Source organism: Dreissena polymorpha, chromosome 11, assembly GCF_020536995.1.
Source record: "Dreissena polymorpha isolate Duluth1 chromosome 11, UMN_Dpol_1.0, whole genome shotgun sequence".
NCBI classification, from domain to species: Eukaryota; Metazoa; Mollusca; class Bivalvia; order Myida; family Dreissenidae; genus Dreissena; species Dreissena polymorpha.
In genome coordinates this window covers 66,190,536-66,217,392 of record NC_068365.1, presented here as the reverse complement: position 1 = coordinate 66,217,392, position 26,857 = coordinate 66,190,536, and the positions used below count along the sequence as shown (strand labels likewise).

General features: G+C 36.0%; 1 protein-coding gene; it reads right to left on the bottom strand.

The window, feature by feature from the left end:
* Nucleotides 1-26,857, bottom strand: part of LOC127850612 (uncharacterized) — a 1,644,088-nt gene that overhangs the window by 1,512,072 nt on the left and 105,159 nt on the right.

The following is a 26,857-nucleotide window of genomic DNA, read 5'->3' as shown; positions in this document are numbered from 1 at the left end:
CAAAGTCTCACTTAAAATTTTACCCGACGTCGGGCCCGGGAACGAATCGAGTTGAGATCGAAACAAGATCGGACGATCAACGCACGGGTATCGCCCAGCGATCGCCTGACATCGGATTCATTGAACGTGTATCGGCAAAAGTAAAGGTATTTCCCAGAGGCATATACATCGGCCGGCGACCGCTTGATTGCCAGAGGGCCTCCGCACGATGCCCGACAGACGCCGGACGATGATTGTGATGATGCACGTACAATGAATCCGATGTCAGGCGCACGCCGGGCGATAACCGTCCGTTGATCGCCCGATCTTTTTTCGATCTCAACTCGATTCCTTCCCGGGCCCGATGTCGGGTAAAACAAACTATGCTATAAAAAAATATTCCGGACGCCGCCCGATGCTACAATATGACCCGATGTGCGTGCGATCATCGGCCGGCGCCAGCACGATGAGCGGAAAAAAACGTCGGCCGCTGATCGGATGGTGATCGGTGTCTATTTGTGACTGAGGTTTTAAACTTTGTCAATCATCGGACAACGGACGGCTCCGACGTGTCCAGTCTTCCCGATGCCTGTAGATCGGACACATCGGCCGGCGACCGGATTATCTGTGAGGCATAAGCGGTTAGAAAATAGCAAAGTGGCTTCTTTGCCTACAGATTACGCGATATTGCGGGTGATTTTATGGACTTTTTAATTCCCTATAACACAGGTTAAAGGGGATTGTGTCATTAAGGTATAATGGAAATGTAGTAATTATTAGTTAAAAAAAGATAGCTATCTATAACGGGTATATCGGTACGTTAAACACGCTCTCAAACGCGTGCGCGTACCGAAATCTAGCATGTAACTACGTGTAAATTAACACGTCTTCACTGGTATGTACACATGTTATGTACTAGCATATCAACGACACATTTTACCACCACATATTTTGTACACGAAAAAGCGCTGTATACCTGGCATTTCGGTTAGATTTTACACTCTGTCGACGCCGATTGGGTACCGAAATCCCCATGTTCTAACGTATAAAAGTGGATTTCGTTAAGTTTCGCAAAGTGGGTACCATTCCATATTGTTGTTCATATACACGTGAAATAATTCACACTTAATAATTCTTATATGTCATGTCATTAAAAGTTCTGAAATAAATTAATATTCTTTAAGGGGGATTTCGGAAATTCTAAACATTGAAGCTTACACTCGCACTTGTCAATACCACATTTCCGCGTTGAAAATGGTATACATTCAATTCCGCTAACTTATCTTTTGATCTCCAAGTGTGGATTAAAAGCGCTTATTGATGTCACCATATGTCTGCACATGTGTAGATACCTTCATTAAGATAATATATCACTCGTCAAATTCTTATTACAGGTTTAATGGAAATCATGACCCACTGAGTTTGTATTACTCTTAGAACAATGCAGATTAACTTTGCTTCCATTAATAACCTTATAACTGATAAAAATATAATAAAACAATAAACACGAACTATTATGTGATGATCAGATCGATACACATTTAATATAATTCGATCATTTACGCTAATTATTACAAAAAAATAATAACAATACAATCTATTCCAATGCCGATGTTGTTGTTGTGTGATATAGTTCTTAATTCATTAATCGTGTTTTAATACCCATTTTAGAAGTTCTGGCTTATTTTTTAAATAAAAACATGACTTACATGACTAATTGCAAAAATTGGCCATATCAGTAACCAGCGCTTTTGCCAACCGGTGACTGCACATGCGCGAAAAATAACGATTATTAACAATAACAATCATCTTGTTTAAAATCAATTGGCCTCTGGTACCCGATATTTACATTCTTCCTTATAGATTCGCTTTCTGGTACCAATGATTTACCTACTTCATTAAATTTTCTCCTTTTGGAACACGATATTTACCCAATTGATTACAATTTCCTATTTCTGGTACCCGATATTTAACTTCTTACTTATAGTTTCGCATTTCTGGTACCCGATGTATACCTACTTCCTTACAGTTTCAATATTCGGTTACCCGATATTTACCTTCTTCTTTATAGTTTCTATATTCGGTAACCCGATATTAACCTACTTCCTTATAGTTTTGATATTCGGGTACCCGATATTAACCAACTTCCTTATAGTTTCCATAAAGGTTTCAATATTCGCCTACCCGATATTTACATACTTCTTTACAAATTCGATATTCGGGTACCCGAGATATACCTACGTTGTTATAGCTTCGCTATTCACATCACATAACATGGTTGTTACTTGAGCCTCATTCTGGTGTAACGGGGCTTTTTGTGCATAAAGTTTCATCCCATATTAGCATGTGCATTCCGAACAAGCTAACCAGGGACGATATGCTTATATCGTTTCTTACTCTTTTGAAAAAAGTCCCTTCTTAATGAAAATCTGGTAAAGTTTCATACAAAATTAGCATGTGAAGTCCGCACAAGCGAATCAGGGACGGCACTTACCGCTTGTAACGGATTTTACTTTTGAAAAAGTCCATTGGCACAATAAATAATCCCGGTTGTCCTGGAACAAGACTCAATTTATGGAAATCGTATTTCCTTTTTCGTCACATTGTTTTCCCAGCTAGTAATTCAAACAACCAAATGGATAATCCAAAGTATTATACTAAGTACTATTTGTACAATTATTAAAAGTAATTGTTGTGCGGTGGTGTGTCCGATATGATTATTCCTGTTTGACTCCAAACTTTGTAGTTTATTGAGGATCACATTGCAAAATGTAATTCGTGTTTCTTTATTTTAAATCTTCATGAAATTACGTTTCAACTATAACAATGTAAATTACTGTTACTGTGATAAAATAAATAATATTGAACATATAACTAATAATAATTTTAATACTACTAATACTACTAATAATGCTAATGAAAATAACAATAATAATATTAATAAAAATTATTGTCATGATCTTTTTAAACAAATAAGTATTTTTTTCTGTAAAGGGCAACCGCGCGTTTGCAAAATGTAGTCCCCACACAGAGCCGACATTTTTCTAACCGTTTAAACGCGCGGTTGCACTTTACAGAAAAATACTTTGTTTAAAAAGATTATGACACCTATAGCAAACTCTCACGAATGATCGGGCTCTCCACTTTATCCATTTAAAAATGATAAAATATTTTAAAAGTCATCATTCAAAATGTTAACTAGGTCGCGTTTTATTCTCCCAACACAGATCTTAAAAAGCCACGCGGTATAGGCACCGTGATTAAACAGTACGCCAGAACGATATTTTAGGGAGAAAGATCGATAAGTCACGTGGTATAGGCATCGTGATTAAACAGTGCGCCAGAACGATATTTTAGGGAGAAAGATCGATAAGTTCAAGTTAATAAATTTAATATTTAATCATTTGCAAAACTTTGAAACTGTCCATTTAAATAATCAACTGGACTTGAATTCCTGTTAAATCTGCGTTAAAATGTTGCACTTCGTTAAAGGAGAACTCACAAAAACATATAAGAAACGCGTTTCATTAGTTCGATTAATCGGATGAGGATTGTGTTTCTCATATCAGATGGTCGTCTTTTTAAAACCGTATGATACATTTAAGCCTCGTTCTGGGAAAACTGGCCTTAAAACATATACGTAAAGTGTCGTCCTAAATTAGCATTTGCAGTTCGCACAGGCTAACAAGAGATGAAACTATCACCTTATATGTTATTGTTGGTTTAAAGGAAGTGTCTTCGTATCAAAAATCAAGTTTAGGCGGAATGTGTCGTCCTTGATCTTCAACGAGGAATTTAAAATGGTTTTCTTTTGAAGATCACGTGATAAATTATGATATATGCAGATATCATTCAGTGTGTTTAATAAATTGCTACATTTATGCGCTGAAACGATCAGATAATATTGCCAACTAAAATGTGCTCAGTTTTTTAGAAGATAACACATTTTTGTTTACATATGAGCCGTGGTCTAGGAAAACTGGGCTTATTTCATGTGCGTAAAGTGTTATCCCATATTTGCCTGTGCAGTCCGCACAGGCTTATCAAGGACGAAAGTTGTCGCTTGAACGAATTGTGTCGTTTAAAGGAGGTCTCATCCAGAAGAAAATACAGAGCACATTAATTGGACAAGATTTTCGCTAAGAAAAACACCATACCGTCGGAATGTGGACTGCACACTCTCATCTGGGACGACATTTTAAAAACATGCATTAAGCCCGTTTTTCACAGAACGCGGTTTAATTAATGCGTCTACTCTGAAACACAATCGTTGGTAGCAGTAACATGAGAAGAACGAAAAGCTTGAGAGATTTAAATTTTCATTCAGACATATTGTTGTCTATCGGTTAACAAACAAATTAGTTATTATGCGCAGGACTTTAACCATTCCTTCACTCAGAGGTGTCGAATTGCCATACATGCGCGAACGATGATGACTCATTTTATGGCAATAGTAAAAGTTCAACCAAGTGCTATGTACACCGTATACAATAACAAATCAAACAATAAGCGACAGGGATATAAAGGAAAACTTATTGACTTACAAAAACAGTTGTTTATCAAATTGATTATAGATTTTGTTAACGAAGGTTTGTACGGATCATTTAGCAATAAATTATGTCTGTAACGAAAATTCAAAAGTATAAGCTGTAGGTATAGTGTGTTTAAAGGATCTTTTGACAGTAATGAACAGACCCCGTTCCCACATACTGTTTAGCACTATGGATATTGGTGTTTCATGACTCTATAATGCGGAAGTTATAAAGCATTGTACATGTCCGTCCGACCGTCTGGCCGTCCGACCAGATTCGACAGAATTATGACGCTGTGACTGTCCTTTTGCTGATAAATTAAACCCATTTATTTCAGCTCGATTTTGTCGAAAGCTTATTGAAACGCTATCAAGTCCGTTTCCTGGGTAAAACCAGTACGTTGTGTCATTGCGATAGATCTAAAGAACGTTCCCCGAATGGCGATCGAAGCTGACACTTCCCGGTCGCGAGGCGGACGTATCCAAAACGCCATTCTTTCTCAACTATAGAATAAATAGACGCCAAAATTGTAGTCAACTTCTTTTAAAAAAGCGTTGCGAATTATGCTAAATTTTTCACAATTCAACGTTATTTGTGATAGCAAGCCCTTTTTAATGTACTTGTGAATTGCCTGTGTAACAATATGTTTCATGTGGGCATCCCAGTTATGTGTATTTCAGAGTACCGGTATATACCGAAGTTCCTATTCCAGTACCCTTTTATGTCCAAGTAATCGTTTACAATTGACCCACTGCCGACTCGCAAGAAATGGGGACGAATGTCAGAATATCCGCTTCAAAAGTTCAAAATTATGTGTATTTGGTATTTTGTTGTGCGTTGGGGACACTCGAGTTTGCGTAGGCAAGACCGCAAGTTGGATACGATTAGTATAAACTAACTCTTATTTAGACGCGATGTGTATAACTGTAATACATGCATGTGCGGAAAGTGTTTTCCCATATAAGCCTCTGCAGTCTGAACTGGCTGATCAGAGATGAAACTGTACGCTTTTACGCAATTTTTCGTTTAAAGAAGGTTTGTTATTAAAAAAAATCCAGTTTAGGCGGAAAGTATCGTCCCAGCTGATACTTAAGTCGCATGCATTAAACACAGTTTTCCCAGAACGAGGCTCACGTAGTCCTAAATAGTGTGTGTACTCAGCTTCTCTTAGACTGCGTAGCGGACTAGGCTCAATATGCAAAACACAATACATTTGTATTAAGTGTCGTTCCGTATTAGCGCGTGAAATATGCACAGGCTAACCAGGGATTATAATTGCCGCTTACATTTAATTTTGTGCAGATTAGACCCTCTTAAAACAAACTTTTCTATAAAAGCGGAATGTGTCTTTCCTAATAGCCTGTTCGGTCTGCAAAAGTTAAGCTGTGAAGACACTTTATGCGTATGAATTAAGCCCCGTTTTCACAGAGCGTGGCTCCTATTTTACTTAAAGTTGTTATGTTATCTTTCAGGGAGTACAAACAGAGAGTACATTTCGAGCACCAGCGTGTTGGTACCTCTGCATCCGACTTGCAATTGGTGCCTAGTGTTTGTTATGTTGTCAGTTTCAGCTTACTTAACGAAGAACGAAGAAACCGAGAAAATCTCTTCCACTAAGGACCTGGTTACTAGAACCGAGGCGTGTGTCGTTTCTTTGACAATAGGCTGAGTTGAGTCATATTTGTGGGGTATGGTATGCTAGTGTCTGGATACATTTGCGATGCAGGAGAAAAAAAAAACGTAAAAGGTGTTTTTTTTAACAATTTAGCCTTGCTCTGTGAACAGGGTGTTTAGTTCATGTGCGTAAAATATCGTAACAGATTAGCCTGTGCAGTCCGCACAACCAAGGACGACACTTTCAGCTTCAACTGGAGTTTCGATATGAAGAAACTTTCTTTAAAGTAAAAAAAAAACATAACAGCGGAAAGTTTCGTCTCTTATTAGCCTGCGCGGACTGCTTATGCTAAATAAATATGGGACGACAATTTACGCACACGCATTAAATCCCCTTTCACAAAGCAGAATCTCATTTTTCAGAACATTTAGAGTTGAAGAATTACCGTTACATCAACACTTTGTTGACACAAGCTACGTGGAAAAAACTTAAATGTCATCATAGAGTGTTAAACTAGTTGGATGGAATAATTTTGAATTATGCAAGTAGGCAATAATTACATTGGAGACGCCGTCCCAATATTTTTTTATCGTTAAGACACTTAACCGATAGCACAATTTAACTCTGCCCATTTTCATATTAAGTCTGTACCTGACGGAGTTGAGTTTAAATCGTTGAAACCTGACACTATTTTATTACAATCCATTCAATTGAATGCCTGTGCCTTCAAATACCGAAGATATCAATAGAAATCATCAGACCATTCAGGTTTATTTCAATAGATTGTGTATTGGTATATTTTGAATTGAAGCACTGGGTATTATACTTGAAGTATTGGTTTCAATGATTTGTTAATAATGTGGAGACGCGTGAATCACTGCTGTTTATTCAGGCATTTATTTGTTTGTTATATTATTGAATCAACTCTCATGTGTAGGAAGCTATCTGTAGAAGTTTAAACACAGTGTTGGCAGGGTAACTAGTGTTAAGATTTACGCAGTTTATTTAATATTAGTAATGTTTTCTATTAATATATTTTTTATTCGTAGAAATAAATTAAACGCTCACCTTAAACAAAAAATATGTATTTCATATCGAAACTATAATTATAATGTAACAAAGCATGGGTTATTTTACTTTTGTCTGACTAATTGACGGTAAGACAAATACGTTTTATTCTCCACCATAGTTATGTTTTTTTTAATCACTGAAAATATATAGAATACACGGATTTTGTTAAACGATAAATTACAGAAGATTGTTTAAGCGTTATACGTTGGTGCCGTAATAACCAAAGGCTCGTATTTCTCATTTCTAAAAAAACCCGCTAAAGTGCCAGTTCTTTTTAAAAAAAACTAAATATATATAATATTTCCATTTTAAAGAAAAGTTATGAATACACAAGCGATACTCTTGAATACTAAACCAGTGTGTGGCTATTTATTCTGAAAAATAATGCATAAGTACATACTGATTTTAAACAATCTGAACTTAATATATATTTAAAATAATAATCCGTAAAAGACAAAGAGAGGCAAGTCACTTTTATCAAGTTGACCATGTTCTTGACAAGCGTGTACCTTTATATACATTGATATTAACGTGCAATTATTTTTCGAATTGTATACAATAGTTTCTAGTACACTCTTTGGGCTAATCACGGTACATGTTTGTTGATTAGGAAGGCCTTATTTGTGTCAGAAGATCGGCAAAAAGCAAGGGGTATCAGAAACTTCAATCAATCATGCAGGTATATGATTGACATTTGCTTGTTAAATAGTTTTTCTTATCGATAGTTTATACTGAACATAAGAAATTCAAATACATTCTTAGAGATACAGGCCAACCGACTGAGAGACATACACAAATTGTTGACCACAAAAAATGACTGACAAAAAAGACAGACAAGATAGCCACATTTATAAATGTGGCGCGCTCTGTGACAACGGGGCTTAATTCATGTGCATAAAATGTCGTCCAAATTTGCAGGCATGTGTAGTCCTCACAAGCTTATCAGGGACGACGCTTTCCGCTTTAATTGTTTTGATTCGTTTAACGGAATACTATTCTAGAAAATAATCAAGTTTAGGCGGAACGTGTCGTCCCTGATCAGCCTTTGAGGACTGCACAGGCAAATCTGGGACGACATTTGACTTACATGCAAATAGCAAGACTCATATATAGACAAGCAAGCATGCAGTTAAGAATACAGACAGGCATCGCTCAAGCAAAAGAACAGTCATTATCCGGACAGGCAGAGCGGGCGAACAGTCATACAGACAGACAAATAATTAGACAGACAGACTAGACAACAAGGAGTAACTGATATACTATAGTTGGCTCGCTTAAGAACAAGCCGACTGGCAGGCATGGGAACGGATGGATCGGGGTCAGACTCACAATCAAGCAAGCTGGTCATCCACATTTACACAATGACACATGTTCGCTTAAAAAAAAACATTCAAAACAAACACATCCTTGATCTGATCAAACAGAGAAAAATAGGATTTAAAAAACCCCAGAGAAAATTAGGATTTTAAAAGAGACTTCAATCTATTGATTGTGTATCATATCTGATTTATAGCAGCGCCCTAATAAATTAATCAATTTTCGTGTATATGAAAACCGACTTTATATTCTTACAGAATTTAAAATATTCAATGCCAAGTATTATAAATAGATAAGTACTATTAATACATTTGGATTTAATATATTACATCAGCTGCATGTATGATTCGAAACGACAAATAAGATGTACTAGAACACAATTTATAAACAAAAAAGATATAAGTAATAAGTATAAATTTAACAAAATAGCATACGCAAAATGTATCGACCATTTTACGTAACTATGTAGATTATATACGTTACACTTATCAAAGCAATTAGAAAGTAATACAATATATGCATATCTAGATCCTAGAGTACTTCAACGAATTGTCTATACGAATGTCTGAAGTACTTGATGACAGTGGAGCTGGGAAGGGTACTATATTGAAACGGAGAAACATTGAAACGAGGCTGAGAAACATGTAGTGCGAGGCTTGCCGAGCGCTACAAAGTTTCGAGCCGAGCATGATAAACTTGATCTCTATCCGACACTCACATAATATTCTATTTATCCTATAATTTTGTGTTTTGTGTTCGTTTATCGTTCAAAAAAGGGTAAAAATACTTTAAAATGCAAAGAAACAGCCCTGGTTTTCCTAGTTGAATCGAAAGTGTTTGTTTACTTCAACGTCATCATTTGCAATGACGTCACATTGGAACATATAGTGTTCTTAAGATAGAGGTCGGAAAACCATGGTCTAAAAATAGCGATAGTATAAAGGTAAAGTTTATATAAATAAATGCGATCGTTGTTATACTATCGATTTTCATCTGGTAAAAGGATAAAACATCTCTTTACTCAACATCCTATCTGTTTTGAACATTGTGTTTTACAGTATGAGCTAATCAACATTCGCACGATTATATAGAACTTTATCGTGATGCTTGTTCACACGCACAAATGCTAATACTTTTGTAGATAACCGGAAGGCGAAATGTATCATAATATGCAAATATTAACAATTAAAATATTTTCGTAACCGATAAACAGACAAATATTGTTTGGCGGAATGTAATTATTAATTTTAAAATATTCAATGTTTCTTATGTACGTATGACGGTCAAAAATCTACGTGACATGAAAAACGCAGCGAGTCTGAATCACATTAAATTGTCACACAAATTTGTTTTATTGAGTTCCTTTATTATGTTTGTTAATGTCGGTAAATTTGGAAGCGACTTCATTAACAATCCCATGTATACATATATAACGTGACGTCCGTACGTTATTTTCATCTTTATACGGGTGCGTAAGCACATACCTCCATCTGCAAACACTAATATATATATATATTCCGCGGACGAAATAAACTATTGTCAAGGTCGCCGTGGTGTCATGGATATGGTGTCCGCCTAGCGATCTGCTTTGGTTCGGTGTTTGGTTCAATCCTCATGAGGGAGCGTTCCCCCAAAACACCAAGTACTGGCGTCAGGAACAGGAAACGGACCCGAGAGCGTTTCAAACAAGTAGAAAGCATTTTAAATGCAATCGAACTAAAATAAATAGGGTTAAGCTATGAAATTATTCCTAAACAAGCATATTTGCTTGCAATATTAAAGTCATGTTTTCTTAATGTTATAATTTTAAAGTTTAATTAACTTCAAACATTCTAATAAAAACAGTGTTTTATTTAATACATGTATGTGCAATATATTGTACACTGTTTCAGTATGAACTGCACCCCTATATTTGTATCAATGCAGCCAGTAAAATTTCATCAGATCTGACATAGACATAAATTTAACGTTAACACTAAAATAGAAAACCTCGGGATAAGCAATATGATTTACTATGGATTGCGAATATAACGTTATATATATAGTTGTAGCGTCTTGTCGACCGTAAGCAGCGACACGATCGCTTCAGGCAGTAAATATTTCATCGACCATTAACTATATCGAATATCGTTGAAGGAATATACTTTTCATTGCTGGTGTTAAATTCAGAATATTAACATGTGCGTGATAGTAGTCGAGTTGTGGACTTGTTTAAGGTTGTAATACTAGTCCGCACAGCCTTTTCAGGCACAACATTTTCCGCTTTAATGATTTTTTTGTTTCAACGTCGTGCCTTTAAAAAAGAAACTTCATGTTTGGCCGAAATACTAGACCCCGAAACACCTGCGTGGACTGCACATGCTAATCTGGTACGACACTTTACGCACATGCAATTTACCCCGTTTCCTAGAGCGCGGCCCGATTAGTTTTATCAGTCCAGGCTTTTGTTTAAAATGGGAGCCAATTGTTAATTAATAAGTAAAAATGCAGACCACCCAAGGTAACTGTAACGGATGTTTGTGACTATTGTTCTAAGACAAGCACTTTTCGATTGTTTGCAATTTATGATGTGTACTTCATTTACACACAAATAATAAAAGAACTAACACCACCACAGGATTTTCGGTGATTAATAAATATCAGCTTCAATCCCCGTTAAACCTGCGTCAAAAGGTTGCAATTTTTATATGAGTAACGTAACACGACCGCGGAAGAATGCGGATACAAAATAGTACGTAGTGTAGTTATTGTTATTTGAACCTTCGATGAAGCGTTCGTTCACCGTACGTGCTTCTACTCGGATACACATTCAGTGGTAGAAGTAAACATGTGAAGAAAGATAGTGACAGAGATGTTTGCATTTGCCTTCCGATATATTGCTGTCTATCGGTCAATAAAAACGGACTTTTATGCGTATGAGTAAGCCATGAGGTGTTTAATTACCACGCATACGTGAACAATGATGGCTCATTTTATTAAAATAATAAAAACTCAATCACGTGTGTGTTACAGAGTATATGAAGACACTGAATGCAATAAACAAAGGTTTATGCATAACACTTGAATAGCTTACAAACACCTATTACATAACAACTTGTAGTATAAATATTGTTAACGGGGTTTGGAGGGAGTATTGAGTGATGGAATCCGTTAGAACCGTGAATTCAAAAGTAATGATAGCAACAGTAGGCACGATGTGTTTCGATGTGTTTCGGTGATTATCTAACTGGAATGAACGTGCCCCGTGCACTACATAGTTGTGAACTGCTCTTGATATGAGTCCCGCTATGGGAAAACGGGGTTTTTTGCATGTGAGTAAAGTGTCACTTTCCGCGTTAATCGTATTTTTTTTTAAATTAAGTATTCTGTATGTGAAATTCCAGCTGAATGCACTGGGCAATCTTCGACGACACTTCTCGCACATTTATTAAGTCCCGTTTTCCAGAGCGTAGCTTATTATGAATGTTCATGCCCCTATACAGCGGGAGGCATTACATACGGAACGTATCCGTCTTACTGCCAGGCCGTACAATTGGTCCTTCCCACCGGATTTGACAGACTTTTGGCGCTTATCTGTCTTTTTTGCACTATATAATATATAGGCCTCGCTTTAGGGAAACCTGCATTAATGCATTTGCATGCGCAGTTCGTACAGGCTTATATGGTATGAAACTTTCCTTTTAAACTGAATGTTGGTTTAGAAGCGACTTCGTTTTAACAAAACAATCAATAAAGTCGGACAGTGGCGTCCCTGATTAACCTGTGCGGGCTGCATAGGCTACTTCGGGACGAATATTTACACATATACATTAACTTTTTCCAGAGCGAGGCCCATTTAGTCCTCAAAATTGTTCATAGATAATATCCGAGTATCCGTGTTGAATTGCTCATAAAACGTAGCATATATGCAACGTGTTTTCAAGGATGACTTAATCGAATATAGATTGTGTCCTAAATATCAGGAATTAAAAACCGTGCGATAACTCAATCATCGCTTTGTGAAAACTGGGCTTAATTCATGTGCGTTAAGTGTCGTCTCAGATTAGCCTATGAGTTCGCACAGGCTAGTCAGTGACGAAACTGTCCGCCTTTAATGTGTTTTAGGATGACAGGAAGTCTCTTTAGTTACGGCGGATAGTGTCGACATTGATATTCAATGAGGATTGAAACATGATTTACTTTTGAAGATCATGAAATATACTTTTTTGAATAATGACATATATAGATAACATTAAGTGGTATCGTACATTTGTTTATTCTGAAGCGATCAGAATAAAATGCCAACAATATCAGGCTCAGGTTTATAGAATATAACACACTTCTGTTAAAATATGTGCCGCGTTCCAAAATAACTGGGCTTATTGCATATGCGTAAAGTGTTATCCTGGATTTGCCTGAGTATACCTCACAGGCTTATCAGTGAAGAGACTGTCTGCTTTTATATCATTTGTCAATTAAAGGAGGTTTCTTACAAGAAAGCACATAGATCATCACCTAAACATGATTGTCGCTAATACATGTAAGATACTTACTTAAAACTAAAATTACTATACAAGCGGAAAGTGTCGTCGCTGAACAGACTGTGCGGACTTATGGTGCGACGCTTTACTCACATGTATAACAATCAGTTTTCACAGAGCGCGACGCATTACTATTATAGCCGGATGACTGCATTACTTAGAATGTTTTTTTTAAATAATATTCGGAGGCCGTACTTACCATCACAACATCACTTCGGATTGAACCCTATGATTGCAAACAGGTTAGCACCAAAAAAGAATGTAAAAAAAAACATTTAATTTTAATTTAAATGTATACCGTATTTATGACAATGTAATGCTTCTGAGCTGATAACAAAACTGACGCTTAACGAATGTTTTCATTTTGGAGATGTTTACCCTTAAGATCGTGACCATTATTTGCGTGTTATTTTAAAACAAAAACAATAATTCTTCACTGCCAGTGGGAGCAAGAACGAACTATACGACGAAGGTACATAGTCCTCGACTTAATAATATAAAATCAATAAACGAGCTAGCAATCGCTGGCAAGTTAAGATTCTTATTAAACAAATATATGCAAATGTACCAATTAAATTTCAATTACCGTAGCCGTTTTGATGCAAACAATATATATTTGGCTGAATGGCCATTGCTAAAAACTGCTATAACGCGTATGATCCTTGATTTATCACAATACCAAGGGGCATAAATTAACAGGCTTAAATATATGTATATCAAGTTTCAAAACTAAAGCGAAAATAGTATTTTTTCGGATTGGGTCATGGCTCCGCTAATGCCCGGGCGGTAAAGTTTTTTTGCTTAGGAATATGTGAAATGGATATATTCTTGATAATGAACACGTGAAATGCATATATTATTTATCATGAACGTGTGAAATGTATATAATTGTGATAATGAACATGTGAAATGTATATATTATTGATAATGAACATGTAAAATGTATATATTCATGTGTTGACTAATCCACGAAAAAGTAACAAAAAAAAATCGAAATGTCATGCAGACGAAAATAATTGATTTTACAGTAAGATATGCATGTGTATGTATTGCGCACTGCCAATCTCTTATATCTATTTGGATGTGTGCATACTTTTGTTTTGATTTTATTTGAACTAAGTATTATTCCAATTGCCAATTATATTAGATATCATGTAAATTTAAAGCTACAACATTCGCACAATCGTATCAGTGACGACGCGCATCGCCTACACTTGATTTTCGTTGAGAAGATACCTTAAACGAAAAAAATAAAAGAAGTGTTAAGTGTCGTCCCATATTTGCTTGTGCAGTCCTCACAGGCACATTCATTGAACCAGTAAAGTGTCGTCCCAGATTAGTTTTAGCAGCCCGCACAGACACATTCATTAATAGAAGCGTACAGTGTCCTCCCAGATTAGCTTGTGCAGTCCGCACAGACACATTCATTAATAGAAGCGTAAAGTGTCGTCCAAGATTAGCTTGTGCAGTCCGCGCAGACACATTGCTTAATAGAAGCGTAAAGTATCCTCCCAGATTAGCTTGTGCAGTCCGCGCAGACACATTCAATAATAGAAACATACAGTGTCGTCCCTGATAAGCGTGTGCAGTCCGCGCAGACACATTCATTAATAGAAGCGTAAAGTATCCTCTCAGATTAGCTTGTGCAGTCCGCACAGACACATTCATTAATAGAAGCGTAAAGTGTCGTCCCAGGTTAGCGTGTGCAGTCCGCACAGACACATTCATTAATAGAAGCGTAAAGTATCCTCCAAGATTAGCTTGTGCAGTCCGCACAGACACATTCATTAATAGAAGCGTAAAGTGTCGTCCCAGGTTAGCGTGTGCAGTCCGCGCAGACACATTCATTAATAGAAGCGTAAAGTATCCTCCCAGATTAGCTTGTGCAGTCCGCACAGACACATTCATTAATAGAAGCGTAAAGTGTCGTCCCTGACAAGCGTGTTCAGTCCGCGCAGACACATTGCTAAATAGAAGCGTAAAGTATCCTCCCAGATTAGCTTGTGCAGTCCGCACAGACACATTCATTAATAGAAGCGTAAAGTGTCGTTCCTGATAAGCTTGTGCAGTCCGCACAGACACATTCATTAAAAGAAGCGTAAAGTATCCTCCCAGATTAGCTTGTGCAGTCCGCACAGGCACATTCATTAATGGAAGCGTAAAGTGTCGTCCCAGATTAGCTTGTGCAGTCCGCACAGACACATTCATTAATAGAAGCGTAAAGTGTCGTCCCAGGTTAGCGTGTGCAGTCCGCACAGGCAAATTCATTAAACCCTATTTTCCAGAACGCGGATCATTTATAAAAAGTGTTTAACTGGAAATCGAGAGATCTACTGCGCGCAGATTGCGTGCGTTCCCAGCGTCAAATGTACCTTCGACGAGACCGACTGTTGCTTTGACTTCGCTGACACCTCGATAAGGGGGGTGGGGGCAGTTCCGTAGATGACCAAGGGCCGTCCTGAGAATACAGGTAAGATGTATCGCTAGCACAGTCTTCCAATAATACAGCAATATTAAATTAGCCGCGTTCTGAGAAAACTCGACTTAATGAATGTGCATTAAGTGTCGTTCCAGATAAGCCTGTGTAGTTCGAACATGCAAATAATGGAAACACTTTAAGAGTAAAGCTGATTTTTTTCTAAGAAAATACTTTCTTTACATGAAACATTCCACAATTATAGCGGATAGTTTCTCCATATGAGCCTATACAAAAGGAACAAGCTGATACATTACGCACATGCAAGTCTCTACTTTCAGTTTATGCGGAAAGTGTCGTCCCTGATTAGCCTTTGCAGACTGCAGAGGCTCCTCTTAGACGACACACTGAGCTTTTGTGGAATTGTTTGAACATTGAGGCGCTCATTTGTTTGCTAATGTAATATGTGTATTACTTTGATGGAGTCATCTGTTAAAAGATCCGGCATTGAATTTCTACGATAGGAAGCAATGTGGTAAATATTAATAAAAAGAGGCCGATTTTATGGTAATGTTTGTTTAATGGAAGTCTCCCCTAAGCGAAAATCAAGTTTATGGGTAAAGTGTCGTCTCAGATTAGCCTGTGTGCATTTCGCACATTCATTACGCTCAATTTCCCCAGTACAAGGCTGATATGGATTATTTTATGAGATCAAGGAATAGTGACAATTCACCAGAATCAATGTTATGTAGCCATCATTCAACCAGTTGAATCTTTAAGACCGGAAATAATGATGTGACGGCAACTTGATTTGCAATAAGTAAATGCTGTTTTATTGCAAAACTTGTTTAATTTGAATCATGTTTCTCGAATATGAGTGTATAGTTGTTTCGATCTTTTTTGTCTGAACCTTTAAGAATTTTGTGTTAATTTTGGTCGGGAAAAAAAAAAGTTTTCATACGGTTATTATTTATGGATATAATCGGACCCTCAATAGTATCAATACAATTCGTAAGAAGTGTTTATCCATAGCATTAAGTCCGGATCGACACTTAATTTAAAGTATTGATTCAGTATTTAATATCAATAATATAAATATTATAAATATATACATTTATGACCTCTATAACTGCATATAACTATATATATATATACACACATATTGACTTGTTTCTTACTTCAACCCTTACGACGGACCACATGGCCACGAATTCCTGAACACGCCCTCCTTCCAACGAAGTGACATACATATTCGACTTCGGTTCAGAGTACAGCTATATATACACAAATCGTGATTTTTTTCTAGATGAAAACTTCCATATTTTTCTCTATATTAAAATCTTCATATTTTGAAAAACCTACAACTTTGAAGGTTTTATGTTTTACAATTTATGTCTTCATTGTAATATTATTGGTGAACCAAATGTTTGTGCACGCCTTCCGTATAGAAATATATCATGTTATTTGTTTTGATAGAAGAGGTCCACAAAACAACCGTTTAAAACACAACAACAACGTTATGTTCACAATTTTAAGTACTCAAAACTAAAGGGTTTAAATTGTTCACTGGAATGAAATTCTTTAAAAAAAACGAGACACATCTTTATCACATGAGCCGCGCCGTAGAAAACGGGGCTTAATGGATGTGTGTACAGTGTCGTAACATATGAGCCTTCGCACACCGCACAGGGACGACACTTGACGCTTTTATGCATTTTTGTATAATAACTGTCTCTTCTTAACAAAGATCCACTCTTGATCGAAATTGTCGTTCCCTATAAGCATGTGCAGACTTCACAGGCTAACCTGCGATGCCACTTTGCGCACATGAATTAAGCCCAGTTTTCCCAGAACGCGACTCAATAATCTCAAAAGATGCGGCTCGGTAATAATTTGAATTTGCAAACGTTTCATTAAAATGAAGAATTAAAAACAATTCGGTCTTAAATAAAACAAACGATATTCTGCAACCCTTGTGAGCAAAAGAATGACATGCAATCAATATGTTATGAAATAAGAACATGTAAAAAAAGGTACATATTTAAGTTAATATGAAAACCATGTGAACGAAGAGTCGGGGACTGATAATATCAATAATTGGTAATGTATAGCTCTTCTCTTAAGTATAACCAAAAAGAAATGATTTCTAATCGATAGTCTACCGATATCCGATTACGTTTGTTTTGTGCTAAAACAGAGCTATATTTAGGGCGTTGAAATTTGACACCATTTCTTTTCTTTACAATCCTTTCATGTTAATGTGTGCGTATACAAATACCAAAATATCAATAGAAATCATCAGACCATTTAGTTTAAGTTCAGTAAATTGTGTATTGGTATATTTTGAATTGAATGCTAAAGTTAAAGCACTGGTTATTATATTTGAAGTATGAATTTAAATGTGTTGTTAATACTGTAGAGATACGTGAATCGCTGCTTTATATCCTGACGTTTATGTGTTCTTTTTATTGTTTAATCAACTCCAATGTAGCTATCTGAAGAAGACCGAACGCTGTGTTTGCAGGGAAACTATAGGTAAGATTTACGCAGTTAATTTAATGCTAGTAAGGTATTCTATTATTCTACGTTTCATAAAACATTTGAACTTTTACTATTATAACAAAACGGTAAAATCTGCAACTGTGCTGAAATAACAAAAATACACGTTAAATGTTGCGGTTTATTTTCATGTTCACTAGATAATAATATCTGAAAACCATATATGCCTTTCCTGTAGGTATTTAACCTTAATATAATCAACGTCGTTATTGAATGAGTTCGGTTACATACACAATAGAGATATTCTATTTCATAAAAAACTATGCATATGTATTGAACTATTTTTATGTGACTAAAATTATTAATAGTGAACTTGTATTGCTTTTGTTTGATATATATAATATTGATATTGGGCCAGAATGGTCCCCTGTTCGATTCAAATAATACCTTTTCTGGAAAATTTTGCAAATTAATCAATTTTCGCCCAATTTTATTTATTATCTGTGTTTCTCAATACCGAACACGTTTTGTAAAAATATTTAATCGCTAATGAATGCATCTGGAAAACGAACATCAATAGGTTATTAATATCAGAACAGAACACATCAGACAATATGTACAGTGGTTTAAAATTACTTAGTGATGAGCATACACATAGTGCATATCCTGCCTCATGTTACGTGTGTTCTTGTAATACGGCGAATAAAGCTTGGAAACAGTGCATACTGCAACAGCGTTTCAAATATAATCGTTAAGTACTGTCATGCTGCTTGGAAATTTGATACGATTACGTCATTTACATTTTGATACTTTAATTATAATAGGGTGTATACATCATTATATTATGAAAAGTATATTTTCATCTTATGCTCTGATTTGTGTTTGTTTGTATCGATTATATCAAGAGACAACTACACAAAATCACAAGCATAGTCGAAAACAAGTATATCAATTACGCGAAATATCACACACAAGCGATTCGAAGTTAAAGGAGTCGATGCTAGGATTATAACGTAACAAAATTCTAGTGCTAAGTATTGACGGATACTTAATCGTTCGACACATGGTTACATGTGAAGGGGTATAAATGAGCAGACGGCTGGTCGGTGTTTAGTGAGTTCCTTGACTTCATTGTGTTACTGCCATCCCGCAGTTTACCATGCCTTAAAATATAGATATATTAAATATGCATTCACTAGGTTTTAAAACATTTGTAAATATAACATGAGCTTTATGGTATAACGTGGCTTTGCATGATTTGATTTCACGTGATGCACGAAGTTAGTTCAATTTAAATTTTGAATCAAGTTGTAACTATTATCTAAATACGTATAACAAAACACAACAGTTTAATCGTTCGTTATTGATGTTTTTACAAAAGTATACACTATAATTACTGTTAATTACAGTATAAACAAGTTTTGAAAACAAATTTGACCAAAAATATTTTAAGGACAATTCAGATTATTTCGCTTCTACTTACTGTAATTGCTTGTAGAAATGGGGGTTTTGAGAGTTAGTCATTAGTCAATCGCAACAAAAAATTAAGTGGCCAAACAGTTAAAATCAAGCCCTGGGATAAGACCATGAATTGTAAAGAAGTGCAACAATGTGCGAATCATCACGCAATATTGCATGTTGGAAGCAACTATCATACAAGTGTGGCGTCTGTGGTTAGTGTTGAACCCTTTGTTCAGGTACATCTTACTAATATTACACGCCTAGATTTGTGTGCTTATATCTACATGTTTGCACAATTAGTTACAGCCATGTTAGTTAATTTCCTCAGTTTTGGGGATACAACATTTCCTGTTTGCGTTAAGTCAAACACAGGTGTACCGTAGTTCAGAATGCGACTTGATTGTCTAAAGGCAATTGTAAAATCTTCCTGATTCTTGAGATAACATTGATAAACGCAAGGACGATAGAGGTTTAGGCTAGTTAAATACAATATCTTTTGTTCGTAATTACCATTACAGCGCGGCGGTAAATATAACTTCCTTGACATGGATTTGTTTAAATTGTTATGAAAGTACTCATCACATAAGCTATTGGGGTTTATGTGTTGTTTCTGTTTTAATGCCTCGAAGGTATATACAGATGAAGCAAATTGACTGGGTTAGCAAAAAATAACGCACCATAAATAATCCAAATGTCAAATGTTAAAGGATGTAATTTACAGATTTACGTTTCACATCGTATATGCTTTTGTGTTCGACTGAAAAATAACAGAACAATTTATTTGTACATGATATAAATGTAGCGTATTAATAAAAATATACTCTAAATGCATGAGTTTTGATAATGTATCATCATGTAACATCGATAAATGTAAAACGTGCATTCCAGCTAAAGTGAAATTACACTTGGTATGACGTTTATAATAATTGAAATATTTTCAGAATGTTAGAAATTACAACAAGCATTACTTCTTTTTTACAGCGAATCCAGAAATGTTAGACCGTGGATACAATAAAGTATTCAAACAGTTCTGACAAGCATTTGTGCAAAATACTTAAATGTTAGCCACTTGTATCTGTTTGAAAATCAGCCCATCTGCCCCTGACAAATGTTCATATTTACTATTATCCCGCTATCTTGGACATAGTTTTACATTAGATTTGTGTATGTTTGTTGAGGAAAAAAAACTTCTTTCGAATACTGTATTGAAAGGTTGAGGCATTGAGACATTGCCTCGACCGATAGAAGGTACAATGGTGCTTTTTCATCACTGGTATTTTTGCACATGTTTATTTAAAAGAATGGTCCGAATACATGGAGTGTCGATGAAACACTATTTCATACTTTATACTTTTTGAATGTAAGACTTTAATCAATGTCGTTAATTTTGGAAGTCAAAGACCTAAGTCATAAACAATGTTTCGACCACCGCAATCCGTCTCATTTATTGCAGCCTCGACAAAAACTGATCTGAGTATTTTGGCGTTTAATAGGACTGCTCAATACAACAAACAAAATATTCCTCATAAATGAAGTTAAATGACTAGCACCTTCGTCTGCCACTTGTGATTTACGATATGTTGTGGTAGATAGTGACTATATTGGCAGTATCTGATCATACTGAATTTATCGGTGTATGCTGAATAAAGGGATAAATTAGTCTTGTCGACCTATGTAGTAGGTTGTGCGTTATATATGTATGTCGTATATATATATATATATATATGATATATATGTCATGCGTCATTTGCTGTGCGTCGCAAACGTTTAGTCTGTTAACAACATTGTCAATCCAATATTGATGAAAGAATGTTTGTCTTGACAATATCTAGCCCGGATTTGAATCTGGGTTACATGCATACAAAACCTAGGTCACACGGTCAGCTGTTATTTAAAAACAAACGTGTTTCTTCACTAGAAGCCAACATGTATTCCTAAATATTGACGGTACATGTACTATATCACTATATCTTTATACTGTATAGGCCAATTTCAAATCGTGATCGTCAAAAACTTAGGGCGAATAGGGCCACATTTATGACTAAATTTTGATGAAACTTGGTCATATTGTTTATCTGTATAATTTGTTTGGCGAGTTGGATCATTGCAATGCTTAAAAAAACTTACTAACAACTCTAGGGGCCAAATTTATGACTCATTTTTTTTTTAAATAGTCAAAATATTTATCTTGAGAGTATCTTTGGCAAGCAAGCAAGTGGGTCACTAGGGTCAAAACCCAAAGCCACCAATTCAAATCATGTGACTACTCTAGATGCTATATTTTGGAATGAGTCTTTGTGAAACTTGCCCGGAATGTTAACGTAACATACATACTCAAAATCAACCAATATTTCGCAAACTATTTCGTTAAATAAAGTTAAATTCGTGTTCCTTATAGCAATACCCTAAATTTCAACCCTAGATATCGTATGGTAACATATATCTAATGAGATATAAAACGCTCTTATTTTATTTTTTGTTGCACAACATTTTCCATTTAAATTTCCGGTAACGATATCTGTTTATACGACACACGAACACAACTCTATAAAACATTAAAGGGATCATCTCCTTTGAAGGATTTATGCTAAGTATGTATTTGCTTAAAACGAAAAATCCCATACCGTCGGAAAGTGTCGTCCCTGATAAGATTGTGCGGACTGCACGGCGTAATCTGGAACGTCACTTTACAAACATGCTTTAAGCCCGCTTTTCCGAGAACGCGACTCAATTATTGCTTCTACTCGGATTCAGTGGTAGTAGTAACATGTAAAAAAAAAACACTTGTACTGTTTATGTGTTTGAATTAAACCATGGCGTTAGTCCAAGGTGTATAATTGCCACGCATTCGTGAACAATGACGACTGGTTTTATGACAAAAATAAAAACTCAACCACCTGTGTTTTACTGCAAATATGGCGCTGCATGCAATTAACGAAGAGTAATCAAGAAAAAAAACTTTCATAAAACTGTTAATAATCACATTGTATCATACATATTGCTAACGGAGGTTGGTAGGAAATGTTGTTCGATGAAATCCGTACGAAACTAAAATTCAAAAGTGGTGATAGCAACAGAAGGTTTGATGTGTTTACATGATCTTCGAACTGGAATGAAAGTGCCCCGTACACCAAACTGTTGAAAACTAATTTTGATATGAGTCGCGCTCTGGGAAAACGGGGCTTAATGCATGTGAGTAAAGTGTCGTCTCATATTAGCCTCTGCAGTTTGCAAAGGCTAATGAGTGACGACACTTTCTGCGTTGATGTTTTTTGTGTGTTTAAATGGTGCTTTTTTCTAAGTGAAATTCCAGCTCAGAGCACATGTCAATTTTTGAGGACACTTAATGCACATGCACTAAGTCCCGTTTTCCCAGAGCGGGGCTTATTTTTGAGTGTTATGCCCCTATAAAGCGGGAGGCATTAAGTATGATTTTTATCCGTCTGATCGCAATGCAGTACAATTGTCCGTCCAATAAGATTTAACATAATTATAGCGTTTTGTTTTTCTCTTTTTTTCACTATAGAATGTATGGGCCTCGTTTTCTGTAAACATGACTGAATGCATTTGCATGTGTTAATTCATACAAGCTAATCTGGCACGACACTTTCTTTTCAAACTGAATGTTTGCTCAGAATTGACTTCCTTTAAACACACAATTCCAAAAAAAGCGGACAAAAGTGTCGTCCCTGATCCATCTATACAGACTGCATAGGCTACTCCGGGACGAAACATTACTCACATGCAGTATGACCAGTTTGTCCAAGCGAGACTCATATTATCCTCAAAATTGTTCATATAAAATATCAGAGTAACTGAGCTGAAGTGCTCGTCAAAAGTAGCATATATGCAACGTGTTTTATACAATATCCGAGTAACCGAGCTGAAGTGCTCGTCAATAGTAGCATATATGCAACGTGTTTTATACAATATCCGAGTAACTGAGCTGAAGTGCTCGTCAAAAGTAGCATATATGCAACGTGTTTTATACAATATCCGAGTAACCGAGCTGAAGTGCTCGTCAATAGTAGCATATATGCAACGTGTTTTATACAATATCCGAGTAACCGAGCTGAAGTGCTCGTCAATAGTAACATATATGCAACGTGTTTTCAGGGATGGCGTCATGGGATGTGGGTTGTGTCTTAAATATCATGAGCTCCTCTTATTTAAAAAACGTGCGATAATTTAGGCTCTGAGAAAACTTTGCTTAATTCATGTGAGTCTGTACAGGCTAATCCGTGACGAAACTGTCCGTGTTTGTGGTATTTTAGGTTGACATGATTCTCTTCGTAACAAAACTTTAGTTTAGTTGCAAGTGTCGACCTTGATTTTCAATGAGCAATTAAAAGTGGCTTACTTTTGCAAATACTTGTTTGCATACTGGCATATGTTGGAAGCATTAAGTGGTATTATCAAGTATTTCAATATTAATTTATGCGCTGAAACGATAAAAAGTATTGCCTACAATAAAAGGCTCAGTTTTGAATAACATAACACACTCTCGTTTAAATATGTGCCGCGTTCTGGGAAATCTGTGCTTATTGCATTTGCATAAAGTGTTATCCTGGATTTGCATGTGCAGTACGCACGGGCTAATCAGTGACGAAACTCTTCACTTTGGTAGAATTTAAAGGAGGTCTATTTTATAAGGAAATACAACAGTTCATCGCTTTAACAGGATTGTCGCTAAATTTTTAATACGACACGTGCTTAAAACGAAAAATACTATACCGATGGAATGTGTCATCTCTAATTAGCCTGAGCGGACTACACAGGATAATGTGTGACGACGCTTTACTCACAAGCATTCATATAAGTTTTCACAGAACACGACGCATGTATTTTACAGCCGGATTGCTGCCTTAGGTAGTTTGTTTAATATATTTTTTGTAATATGCGAATAGCGTACTTACCATCACATTTCATTTCGGTCTGCAGCCCTAAAGTTGCAAGCTTATTTGCGAAAACGAATTCAGGAAAACCCATTTAACTTACATTTAAAAGTATACCGTCTTGTAGTATTTTCATTTTGCAGATGTTTTCCCTAAAGATCGTGAGCATAACTTATTTTTTAAACACACAATTATAATGTTTCACTACCAGTGGGAGCAACCACGACCAAATTACACCAACCTCGCCTAAATAATATAGATTCAATAAAGTTGCTGGCAATTGATGGCAACTAAAGATTCTTATTAAACAAATATATGCACATGTATCAATTTTATTTTTATTACCGTAGAAGTTTTGATGCAAACGAGCTATATTTGTCTTAATGGCCTATGTTAATCAAAGCGCTTAAGGCACTGAAGTTGTTCGCTGTTGTCGTCCTTGATTAGCTTGTGCGCATTGCACAGGCTAATCTTATTTGACATGCATTAAGCCCCCGTTTTCCCTGAAAGCGGCAATATATACGGATTTCAATGATAAACACTAGACTGGCCAATGTCGTCTTACAAGCTGGTATATACACTCATTGTAGTGGTATACTCAAGCATTCGTCGTCTGCAGTGCAGACAGGCAGCGATAATCGTTCCTAGCATAGTGAGTTACGGTTCTTAGCGTAGTTAAGGCTTCTAAGCACATACTGATTTGCAAAACATGCTCTGTAAATTAAAAACGGCTAAACGCATATGATCCCAGACATATCACACTACACTGGGGCATACGTTAACAGGTTAAAGTATATGAATGTCAGTTTCAATACTCTAAGGAAAATAGTTTTTTTTTCGGATTTGGTCATGGCTCGCAAATGCAATAAAATACCCGGGTTTTACAGTTATTTTGTTGCTAATAGACATGTGACATGTATATATTCATGGGTTGTAATGAACATGTGAACTGTATTTATTCATGAGTTGTAATGAACATGTGAACTGTATATATTCATGAGTTGTAATGAACATGTGAACTGTATATATTCATGGGTTGTAATGAACATGTGTAATGCATATATTAATGGATTGTAATAAACCTGCAAAATGTACATATTCATCGGTTGTGATGAACATGGGAAATGTAAATATTCATCGGTTGTAATGATTATGTGAACTGTATATATTCATGGGTTGTGATTAACATGCGAAATGAATATATCAATCGGTTGGTATGAAAATGTGAACTGTATATATCCTTGGGTTATAATGAACATGTGAACTGACAGATCCCCGAATTAACGCGTCCACGAAAAAGTAACTAAAACAGAAAAACTCGAAACTTCATGCAGACGAAAATAATTAATTTTACTGCAACATGTGCGTGTATGTGTATTGTGCACTGACAATCTCTTACATCTAGATGTGTGCATACTTTTCTTCGGTTTAAATTGCAAGATTGTAATTGAACTGAATAGTATTGAAATATTCTATCATATCATATATCATGTTCAATTATAACTACAACGTTTCGCACATTCTGACCAGTTACGACGCTTTCCGCCTTCACTTGATTTTCGTAAAGAAGAAATAGAAGCGTAAAGCGTCGTTCCAGATTAGCTTGTGCAGTCCGCACATGCACATAATTAAACCTAGTTTTCCAGAAAGAGGCTCATTTATAGAAAGAGTAATTTTAACGGGAAAATGTACCTTTGACGAGACCGACTGTTGGTTTGACTTCGCTGACACCTCGATGAGTGGCTGGGGGCAGCCCTATGGGTGTGGAAGGACCATCCCTTGAACACGAGTAAGGGGTATCGCCATTACAATCTTCCAATTATACATCAACAGTACATTAGCCGCGCTCTGAGAAAACTTGACTTAATAAATGAGCGTAAAGTGTCGTTCCAGATAAGCCTGTGCAGTGCGAACAGGAAAATACGGGTTGGCACTTTAAGCGTAAAGCAAAGAAAAACTTCCTTTAAAGGGGCCTTTTCACAGATTTTGGCATTTTTTTAACTTATTCATTAAATGCTTTATATTGATAAATGTAAACATTGGATTTCAAAGCTCCAGTAAAAAAAAACAAGAAAAAAATTTATAAAAGGAAAAGAACATTGCCCGGAGCAGGTTTCGAACCAGTGACCCCTGGAGTCCTGCCATAGTCCTGAAGTAAAAACGCTTTAGCCTACTGAGCTAATCCGCCGAGTACACATACATGACGTATTTTATATCTTATATAAGCAATCTTCGTAGTTTTACAAAATTTAACGACAAAAACAGAACTCTCCAAATTATTCAATCGTTTCGCGTTGCAACGCTTTATAATTTTTAGGTTTTAAAATCGTCAAAAGATGCATATAATGGCTATATTTGAGCATGGTTAATGTTCAGTATTACTGTTTCCTCACAAATATCATAACTAAAACGAAAACTTACGAATCTTAAACAACTTTTTTCAATTTTGTCAATTTACCAAAGCGTGAAAAGATTCCTTTAACCGAAAAATTCCACAAAGCGGAAAGTGTCGTCCAGATTAGCCTATACAACGGCACAATCTAATCTGGGAT